Source organism: Sabethes cyaneus, chromosome 2 (genome assembly GCF_943734655.1).
Source record: "Sabethes cyaneus chromosome 2, idSabCyanKW18_F2, whole genome shotgun sequence".
NCBI classification, from domain to species: Eukaryota; Metazoa; Arthropoda; class Insecta; order Diptera; family Culicidae; genus Sabethes; species Sabethes cyaneus.
Genome location: NC_071354.1, coordinates 214743174 through 214754235, shown reverse-complemented (window position 1 = coordinate 214754235; position 11062 = coordinate 214743174).

Here is an 11062-nt window from a genome sequence, read left to right as displayed (position 1 = left end):
CGGAGGCGTATGAATCACGAGCTACAGGCACTGCTTGTGGACATCGTACATCTAGCGAAAGTTAGCATGCTATGATGGGCCGGACACGTCGTATGGATGCCGGACGACAGTGCGACGAAAATAGTCCTGTTCAACAACCCAACCGGCACTAGGAACCGGGAGACTCAACGTGCACGATGACTCGACCAGGTCGAAAGCGATTTGCGACTTCTGAGGCGACTTGAAAATTGGCGACGAGTGGCCCAAGACCGAGTTGAATGGAAACGAGTGCTTGAAACAGTGCGAGCCACCCCGGCTCTATGCTGAAGAAGAAGAAGAAGAACAAGAAGAAGAAGTGTTTTTGGAGACAAATTTTTTTTCTATGGTGAATTGAGACTCTTCCCCTCTTTAAGAGAGGAATTATGACCCCTCTCCCCTTTAAGAGGGGGGCTCCCATTCAAATGAAATACAAATTTCCTCGTAACTCGAGAACTAGTCAAGCAAATGGAACCAACTTTGGCACGTGAGGGATTTTGGTGGCATGATTTTTTTTATGATGGTTCGAGACCCCTCACCCCTGTGGTAGTGGGATAAGGATTCTCATTCAAATAAAACAGAAACTTTTGCGTACTTTAAAAACTAATCTTACTTACTTACTTATGTGTCCATGTACGCCGGTCCGGCAGAACAAAGGGATGAAATCAGAGATCTCCACTGCTGACGGTTACCCGCCGGACGGTTTGAACGCCTAATGTTTCGCAGACCTGCAAAGGCACCCCTGGCCTTCCTGATCCGTGTGCTTATATCAGTCTTGGTACCACCATCGGGCGTTGTCTGGCTACCAAGATATTGAAAGGCGTCTACCTGTTCAACTTGTTGTCCCGCTACTGTGAAGTTGGTGGAATTGTCAGTGTTCACTACCATAGACTTAATTTACGCTACATTAACTGTGAAACCTGCTGCGTGGGAGCTCTCGGAGATCATCTAACTTGCTCTGCATATCGTTTCAGCGTTGTGCGAGCAAGACAATGTCGTCGGCTAGGTCGAGATCATTTAGCTGCTCCGTCGTTAGAGGATTTCAAGGCAATCCTCGATTTGGTCTACTGTCAATTGCTCCAACTAATATCTCATCCATAACGATGAGAAACAGAAGCGGTGATAAAATGCAGCCCTGTCTCACGCCAGCAGTAACCCTTATGGGGTCAGACAAGACGCCGTCGTGCAAAATCTTGCACGAGAACGCCTCGTACCGAGCCTCGATTAGATGGACTAGCTTATCTGGAACTCCTCTACGCCCAAGTGCGCCCCAGATATTTTCGTGGTTGAGTCGGTCGAACGCCTTTTCGAAGTCAACGAACACCAGCAGAAGAGAGCCCAAGTAACAATTTTAATTATATTATTGCAACCACTTCTCCTATAAAACTATTTGTTTAAAACCCGACTTAAAACTTTGAAGGCACAGCAGCTTGTATAAAACCATGTTATAATTGCAATACAACTTATCGGGCCCACTCTACAGGAGGCATTTGGGAATGATTTTTATAACTGCTATAAAATCACATTGTTATATTATTTTGCTCTTAACGTGGTATACATGAGTTTGACAGCTACTTTAAAAAAAACATTTTAAACCCATTATATAAAGAAATAAATCTTATAAAGTCTATAGAAAGCCTTCGCAAATTATTTTTTAATTTATAATTTGTCATATGCAACTATTTTTTCTTGCTATTTATTCTAGAAATATACTTGCGACAAGAAGTAAGCAATTTAAACCGACATTAAATGAATATCATTTAAACGACGACGATTATAATTTTTTTAAAAGCATTTTTCAATTGAAAACACTGAGGCATGTAGTTGAAATTAGCAACGCATTCGAATTTTTCGTTAATATCATAGTAAATACTTCGAAAAATTGTAACGCGCTTCAAAAATAATCAGTAATTAATATTTTCATATAGGTTTCATGAACATAAATCTGTGCATAATAATATTATTTTCGATCATTTTTGTTTCACCAGCACATCCGAGGAGCAGAAGCAAGAAAATCGATTTTTTCTAATAAAATTACGTTACTGAATAAGATTCGATTGAACGAAAATAATGTTTCAGCTTCGTATAATAATATATGGCGGAAATTTTTATCATGAATTTAATTACGATTTTTCGATAAAGCTCTCAGGTAATTATGTTGCTTTGATAGGATAGCACACATTTTAAAATACCTTTTTACGCCTATTTGGATTACAGTAAACTTTATAACTGCAAAAGTCACAGCTCTTTGCAGGCTATTCGGTTGTAAAAACAAATAGAAAGGCTCCTTTGGCAGCACTGTTTTTGGTTCTTTCTTTTTCGAGGCTTTGCTTTAGTTGTCATTATAGCAAGGTTGAATAAATATTGTGGCCGCTCAGATCGTCGCTGTAATTTCGCCGCTATAATTAAAGAGAATAAATCTGATACGGACATAGACGATACGAGAACCGTTTCTCAAACCGCATCTTCGTTACAATGTGACGTCGTAGATTGGAATTCGCATGGTGTTGTCCAGGTCCGGTTCGTCAATGGTAACAAGGTTCTGCGTATTATGAAAGCCGTCAGCTCGATGTCCGACATCCCGGAAGATTTGTACTTCCTGATCAAGAAAGCTGTCTCGATGCGCAAGTATTAGGAACATAACCGTGAGGACATCGACCGTACTACAAAATCAAGGCCGTACTGCCGCCAAACTGGAAGTATGAATCAAGCGCCGCATCGGCATCAATTTTATATCTGAAAAATTCAGGTCAAAAATAAAGCGAACTTTTACTTGTATACAAATAAAATAGATACTAATTCGTTCAATGCATTTTGTTTGATATTATAGCCATTTGACTATTTCTGGAGATGTTTTGAAAACTGTATATTTTAAATTTCATTGTCGTCCGAACTATCACATGCATCGAGTAAATGCGCTTCTTGATTGAATTTTTTTCCAGTTTGATACTTGAGCCATTTTGGATAGCTTTAATCCAAGGCCAAACTGTAGATTTATGAAATCTTTATTATTGACGTACAATAATCAATGTGCTTCTGGTTTTATTGTATATTTGTTCAAGAGTATCAAGTGTTGGTTTTAAGCAAAGCTTTTATTTTCATTCGAAGAAGTCTTAAGGTAGCTTTTAAGATATGGAAACTATTAAACCATTTGACCATATTAAATGCAAAACGAAAATTGTTTTGAATTGCGATTGCATTCATAAAACCTTTTTAAAATGCTATAAAACTCTTGGGTTTATCGAATGTTACTTGGGAGTCCTGGAATTCGTTGATCTGCTCCAATATAATGCGAAGCGTTATGATATGGTCTACACATGATCGGCCAGCACGGCATCCAGCTTGCTGCCGTCGGAGAGTAGCGTCGATCTTCTCCTGGATCCAGTTGAGCATTACCTTACAGAGTACTTTGAGAGTAATACAGAGCAACGTGATGCCACGCCAGTTACCGCATTCAGTTAGGTCTCCTTTCTTAGGGACTTTGACCAATATGCCCTGCATCCAATCCACCGGAAAAGTTGTGGTTGCCCATATATTGCTGAAAAGCTGATGCAGCATCTGGGCTGACAAAGATGGGTCAGCTTTGAGCATTTCAAGGCGGCGAGAAATATCGTACAGCAAACGGATATCACCATTGGCGGCGGCGGTTTCTCCTTGTTAGGCTAGGGAGTTAGTCCAGGCTCTCTTGTCCCGCCTACAAGCACGTTTAACAGCCCTCTCCAGTTCGGTGTATCGTTGACGGGCAACTGTCTTAGCCGATCTGGTCCGCGCTCGCTCAATGTCGGCTTTCGCCTCTCTCCGCTGGTCGATCTTCCTCCAAGTTTCATCCGAAGTCCACTCCCTCAGCCCGCTGCGCGCTTTGCCAAGGGTTTCATCACTGGTCGTGATGAAGGCGTTCTTGATGCCGTTCCATTGCTCTTCGACGGTTCCACCAGGTGGCAGCTCCGAGGCTCGAGATTCGAGTTGTTCGACAGAGGCCCGTTTTCTCCCGATTCTCCAATCGGCGGACGTCGTAGCGGCACCCAATTTTCTCCTCCCGTCGTTGGACACGTGCGACGCGCAAACGTATCTCAGCGATAACAAGATGATGGTCGGATGCAATATCAGCGCTGCGTTTGTTGCGAACATCAAGAAGGCTCCTTCGCCATTTCCGGCTGATGCAGATGTGGTCGATTTGGTTTTCTGTTCGGCCGTCGCGGGAAACCCACGTGACTTTATGTACTGGTCTATGGGGGAAGAGCGATCCACCAATGACCATGTTGTTATTACCACAGAATTCTGTAAATAGCTCTCCGTTTTCGCTCATCTCTCCTAGGCCAAGGCGTCCCAAGACGCGTTCAAGGTCCGCGTTGTTTGAGCCAATCTTCGCGTTGAAGTCGCCCATGATACTAATACTAATTCTGCAATGATCCGCCCACGGGAAGTGGCCGAAAAGCGATCATACACATAAGTATGCCAGTGTGGCGTGGAACAACCTCGACGGAATAAAACGCAGCTACTGCAAAACCATGATTTTCAACTGAAGTTTTTGGAGCGTCTTAGTAGAATACGAAACCTAAAAATAAAAAATAAGAAAACTTATCCAATTTAATTCTACTATGTGTATAGGCCTTCACATTTACACATAGTAGAATTAAATTGGATAAGTTTTCTTATTTTTTATTTTAAGGCACGATTTTCAAACTTTATGTACCTTTTTCTCAGAAACTACACAACGTATTGAAACAAACTTTTTTTTGTTTTGTTGGTAGTAGCTTGGCAAAGACTTTTATAACTTTTGAGCTTTGTAAACGAAATACAGCCTGAGAAAAACGAAAAAGAAGTAGAAAAGATGGCCAAAAAATAAAATTTTTTTTTTTCTCTAGTATTTATTACCCGGTGCCTGCGATATATCATTCGTGCCTGGTGGCCTGACAACTGGATATCCAACGAGGAACTCCATCGTCGATGTCATCAATGGCCGATAGCAACAGAAATTCGTGAACGTAGGTGGAAGTGGATCGGACACACCTTAAGGAAAGAAGCGAACAAGATCTGCAGAGAAGCACTCGACTGAAATCCACAAGGATCGCGTGGAAGAAACAGAACCAGAGGCTCATGGCGACGCAGTTTAGCCAACAACATCCGGGCTGTAGACGAGAACCTGTCCTGGCGACAGGTAAAGCCATGGTGGGTAACCGTCAGCAGTGGAGATGTCTGATTTCATCACTTTGTTCTGCCGGACCGGCGGACATGGACACATAAGTAAAGTAAAGTAAATTCGCATGAGTGCTTCCTTCCCTGTCCGCATATAACCCTAGTTTCCACCGGTTGTCGGATTTCCACTAAGGAACGTACCCCGGATGGTATCACGAGGTTGTAGGGATAGGAGTTGCTGTATAATTCGAGTTCTTTAGGCTAAAGAGCCCACAGACAATTGATTTTATTAAAAAAACGACCCGCCCTCGGAAGCGCCGGTCACTGCGGAGGGGCAGCCCCCGCGCAGAAATCCCCTCTGTCTTGGTTTATTTATTTTTCTAGGTCTACTGATCTCTATTACTTTTCTTCAGTTGGGTCCGAAATAGTATTCGGCGAAACGTTATACAATCACCTCGAATGTTGCAATCCGCTTTATTATCCGCTTTCTGGCTAAGCAATGGGGGGGTGTTGTTTTCTTCTTTACTGTGAGGAAAAAATGGAAATTTGTATATTAAACTACCCATGCTTTCATAGTTACGTAACTGCCAAAATGAATCATCTACGGTTGAACTCCTCAGAAACTTGCAAAATTCAAAATTGTGACAAAGAGCATCCGAGATTCATGATTTATGAACACAGTTTGATTTGCGGCATTACGAATATATTGATTTGTGGCTAGTAAGAATATAAGTTTCAAATTAACTCAGTTGGTGGAAACGTGGTTGAACACTTTCTGAAGCAATTGTGTCCACAAATAATTTTTCCTCACACCATAATTAATTGCAATCATTAGTGAAATCCAGGACTGCTTAAGAAAGCACCTCGGTGATTAAAACGCGTTCCGACTGATTAAAATTAGTTCCAGTGCGTCATTTTTTTATGTAAAAATTAAAAAATTAGCTTAATAATAGGTAGTGACTTTCAGTGGTAACAGCTCGAAGAAATAAAGTTAACAAGAAGGTCGGTATGCTGATATCAATCCTACACTTATAACAGGGTAAAGCAATCAGTGACCCTCTTAGATTGCTCAAATAGGTTCCCGACCATATAACCATTATGAAATTTAAAAATTTGTTGATCGTGAAGCTCTTGTTTCAATATTATGAGAATTTATTTTGCTGAGCTACTCAAATCACCTTGTATATAGCATCATAAGTTAAATTAACTTAAATTACATGTTAAAAAATTTCAAAATAAGGCTACAAAGTAATACTCAATTAAAAGTCTGCAGGATTTATGTATTTATGATTTAGGTTGGTAAACGGCCGGATAATGCGGAATATAGACCCCATAGTGGTCGTTAGCCTCTTATCTAGCAACTCCGATCCCGACCTCCTCGTGGTACCAGCCGGAATACGAGCAACCTTAGCGGAGATCGGGTAACCAACCCCGGTGGAAACTAAGGTCGTATACTAACCGGGAAGGAGGTAGTGAGTCTCGGCACTATAGGATGGCAGCCCCATCACGAGACTCGGTAGTGTTGCCCCAGTACGGCTACACACCTAAACAACACAAACTAACAACATTCAAGCATATTCGGAGCGGAATATTCGGCACCGACCTAGGCGACGGAATAAGGACGACGAATGGAGACTCGGGACTTGGAACTGCAGATCGCTAAATTTCGCAGGTTGCGAGCGGGTGCTGATTGAACAGCTGGAACCCCGCAAACTCGGTATCGTAGCTCTGCAGGAAATCTGTCGCAAAGGAGAGAAGGTATGGAAGATACGTGGCGGAAAGGCCCAGTTTTACCAGAGCGGTGGCGCTACCAACGAACTGGGAACGGGCTTTGTAGTGCTGGGCGGAATGCAGGATCGCGTGATAGATTGGAAGGCGATCAACGAGAGAATGTGTGTATTGAGGATAAAGGGTCGTTTCTTCAATTATAGCATCATTAACGTGCACTGCCCGCACGAAGGTAGACCCGACGATGAGAAAGAAGCGTTCTACGCGAGGCTGGAGGCAACGTACGACAGCTGCTCGTCACGGGACATCAAGATCGTCATCGGGGATATGAACGCCCAGGTCGGGAGGGAGGAAATGTATAGACCGGTGGTAGGACCCCATAGCCTGCACACCGACACAAACGATAACGGCCAACGATGTATAAACTTCGCAGCTTCCCGAGGCCTGGTGATCCGAAGCACCTTTTTCCCGCGCAAGGATATCCACAAAGCCACCTGGAGATCACCTGACCAACGTACAATGAACCAAATTGACCACGTTCTCATAGAGGGCCGGTTCTTCTCTAACATCACGAACGTACGCTCCCGTCGGGGTGCGGATATCGATTCTGACCATTACCTAGTAGCAGTACATGTGCGCTCAAAGCTGTCCACCGTATACCGGACACGTCAAAGCCGCCCTCCTCGGCTGAACATCAGGCAGCTAGATAACCCACAAGCTGCCGAGAACTACGCGCGAGTACTGAATGAGGCACTGCCTTCTTCCGAGGAGTTAGGTGCTTCAAACCTCGAAGACGGTTGGGGCAGAATACGCTCGGCCATCGGAGAGGCCGCTACCGCGGCACTAGGTATTGAGCCTCGGAGTACACAAAATGATTGGTTTGATGGGGAATGCCAACAAGCGGTGGAGGAGAAAAAAAATGCTTGGAAAAATTATCTAAGTATTGCCACTAGAGAGAACCTGGCCAAGTACCGACGAGCTAGGAACAAGTTGACCACGATCCTGAGGAGAAAAAAGCGCCAAAAGGAGGACAGAGATCGTGAAGAGTTGGAGCAACTATTCCGAGCTAATGACACGCGCAAGTTTTATGAGAAGGTGAACCAAACTCGGAAGGGCTACACACCGCAACCTGACATGTGTAGGGACGAGGGAGGGAATCTAATTACAAACGAGCGCGAGGTGGTCGACAGATGGAAGCAGTTCTTCGATGAACACCTCAATGGCGAAGTCGCAGAAGGAGGCGGAACGGAAATTAACCTAGGAGCGCCCATGGAAGATAGTGATGTCCTAGCACCTGATCTCCAAGAAGTCAAACGAGAAATCAGGTTGCTGAAGACCAATAAAGCCGCTGGGAAGGACCGCTTACCGGCAGAGCTCTATAAACATGGCGGAGAAACGCTAGCAAAGGCTCTACACTGGGTTATTTCGAGGATTTGGGAGGAGGAAAAGCTACCGGAGGAATGGATGGAAGGAGTGGTTTGTCCCATCTACAAAAAGGGTGATCGGCTAGACTGCTGCAACTATCGCGGTATTACGCTGGTAAATGCCGCCTACAAGGTACTCTCCCAGATCCTGTTACGCCGGCTGTCACCGATAGCACAAGGTTTCGTAGGGAATTATCAGGCGGGTTTCATGGGGGCTCGCGCAACTACGGACCAAATTTTTACTCTCCGACAGATCTTGCAGAAATGTCGGGAGTACAACGTGCCCACGCATCACATCTTTATTGATTTCAAAGCAGCATACGATACAGTCGATCGAGACAAGCTATGGCAGATAATGCACGAATACGGTTTTCCGGACAAACTGACGCGACTGATCAGAGCTACATTGGATCGAGTGATGTGTTTCGTACGCATCTCGGGGACACTCTCGAGTCCCTTCGAGACGCGACGAGGGTTGAGACAAGGTGACGGTCTATCCTGCATGCTGTTCAACATCGCTCTTGAGGGGGTGATCCGTCGAGCGGGCATCGAAACGAGAGGCACGATTTTTACCAAGAGTAGCCAACTTCTAGGCTTTGCAGATGACTTCGATATCATTGCCAGAAACTTTGCGACGGCGGAGGCAATCTACGCCAGACTGAAAGCGGAGTCTAGGAGAATTGGGCTAAAAATAAATGCGTCGAAGACCAAATACATGAAAGGAAGAGGCTCAAAGGAAACAAATGCGCGCCTCCCACGGACGGTAACCGTTGACGGCGACGAACTAGAAGTGGTAGAAGAGTTCGTGTATTTGGGATCGCAGGTGACCGCGGACAACAACACTAGTAAGGAGATCCAGCGGCGCATCCAAGCGGGAAATCGGGCCTACTTTGCCCTTCGTAAAACGCTACGATCAGGAAGCATACGCCGCCGCACGAAGCTAACAATGTACAAAACCATTATTAGACCGGTAGTTCTTTATGGACTTGAAGCCGTGACGCTGCTTACGGAGGACATACGCGCCCTTGCCGTGTTTGAGCGGAAAGTGCTGCGGACGATATTTGGCGGAGTACAAACTGAAAGCGGAGAGTGGCGGAGGCGTATGAATCACGAGCTACAGGCACTGCTTGGGGAGACTCCCATCGTACATCTAGCGAAAGTTAGCAGGCTACGGTGGGCCGGACACGTCGTAAGGATGCCGGACGACAGTGCGACGAAAACGGTCCTCTTCAACAACCCCACCGGCACCAGGAACAGGGGGGCCCAACGTGCACGATGGCTCGACCAGGTCGAAAGTGATTTGCGACTTCTGAGACGACTAGGAAATTGGCGACGAGTGGCCCAAGACCGAGTTGAATGGAGACGAGTGCTTGAAACAGCACGAGCCACCCCGGCTCTATGCTGCTGAAGAAGAAGAAGAAGGATTTATGTAAGATATTTCCTTATAGAAGAATGTCTTTGTGAATATTGAAAATAAATAAACTGCGAGATTTAGCAAGTTTTTTTTTGTTATTATAGACCCTTTTTAAATTCTTATCCGGGTCTTAGTAGAGGTGAATATACATATACTTGCGCAACAATCTAGAGCTGTGGGTTAAAATCCCACCTGCCCAGTCTACTTATATTTCTTATTTTCCCGTTCATTAAATTTTTCGGTCTTCACAATAAACGTTTACTCTATCTGAAAAGAAATTCATATGTTCATATTTAAATTCAATTTCAGAGAGTGGTTTACTGTACATATGTTGGCAATCAGATAAAATAAAACCGAGGGGCAAGACACTTCATAATATTATCATAATATTAATATATTAGGCTCTATTAAAACCCTATAAATGTATAAATAAATGTAACTTTGTAGGGCTTTCGGTTATATTATGGGTGGGAAAGGTCAATATATTAAGGTTGGAAAAATATTTCCATAGGGAAAAGTAATATATTTTCGACAGTGTCTTGCCCCTCGAATAAAACTCTATATCTGTAATGTCAATTCTAAAAATAATATTTTCTAAAATTTGTACCAACGACATGCATTTATTGAAAACTCCTACCTGTGCACATTGTCATTTTGTTAGCTTTTATTATCAATATCTTAATAGTATCAATGTTATATTTATCGTCATACTTTCAAAATGTACCATACATCCAGCCGTCCTTCGGATTCCGGATCTTCTCCACTATTTTAAGGACAAACCTTTCATAAATCTACACATACGGATGCCGGAAAAATTACCAATTAGTGCCAATTGCCACTAATGGCCACTCGAGACTCGCAACGATCTCTGTCGTAGCGGATGCGATTCGTTGTGCCCCTTGACGGAATGAAAAACTGTTACTATTATTATTACTCCCGGCTACCTTGTGGCTAAATCGATAACCGATTAAGCATGTAGGGATGAGAAGCCAACAGAAATTAACACCGTCACTAACTGGCTAATTTCACGCGCCAAATTGTTAATGTGGCAAGATTTTCCTTGCCGTCAGCAGCTTTCCCGTTAGATCCTCGCTCCTTTCCGGAGAGAATCGAAATACATAAGCAGAAGGCAAGAAGCTACGTATGTAGGTTTGAAAATAAATCTAACCCAGCACAACCGTTCCGATTTCGGGGTGTGATTTTCATGCTGTCACGCGCATACACGGGCTTATATTACCAGGTGTCTCACGCCTTTTAATTTCCACTAGAAGCATACCCCCAGGAAAGGAACCGAAATCAAAACGGCACCGTTAACAAACGAACGTGTCCGCCTCTCGTTTTCACA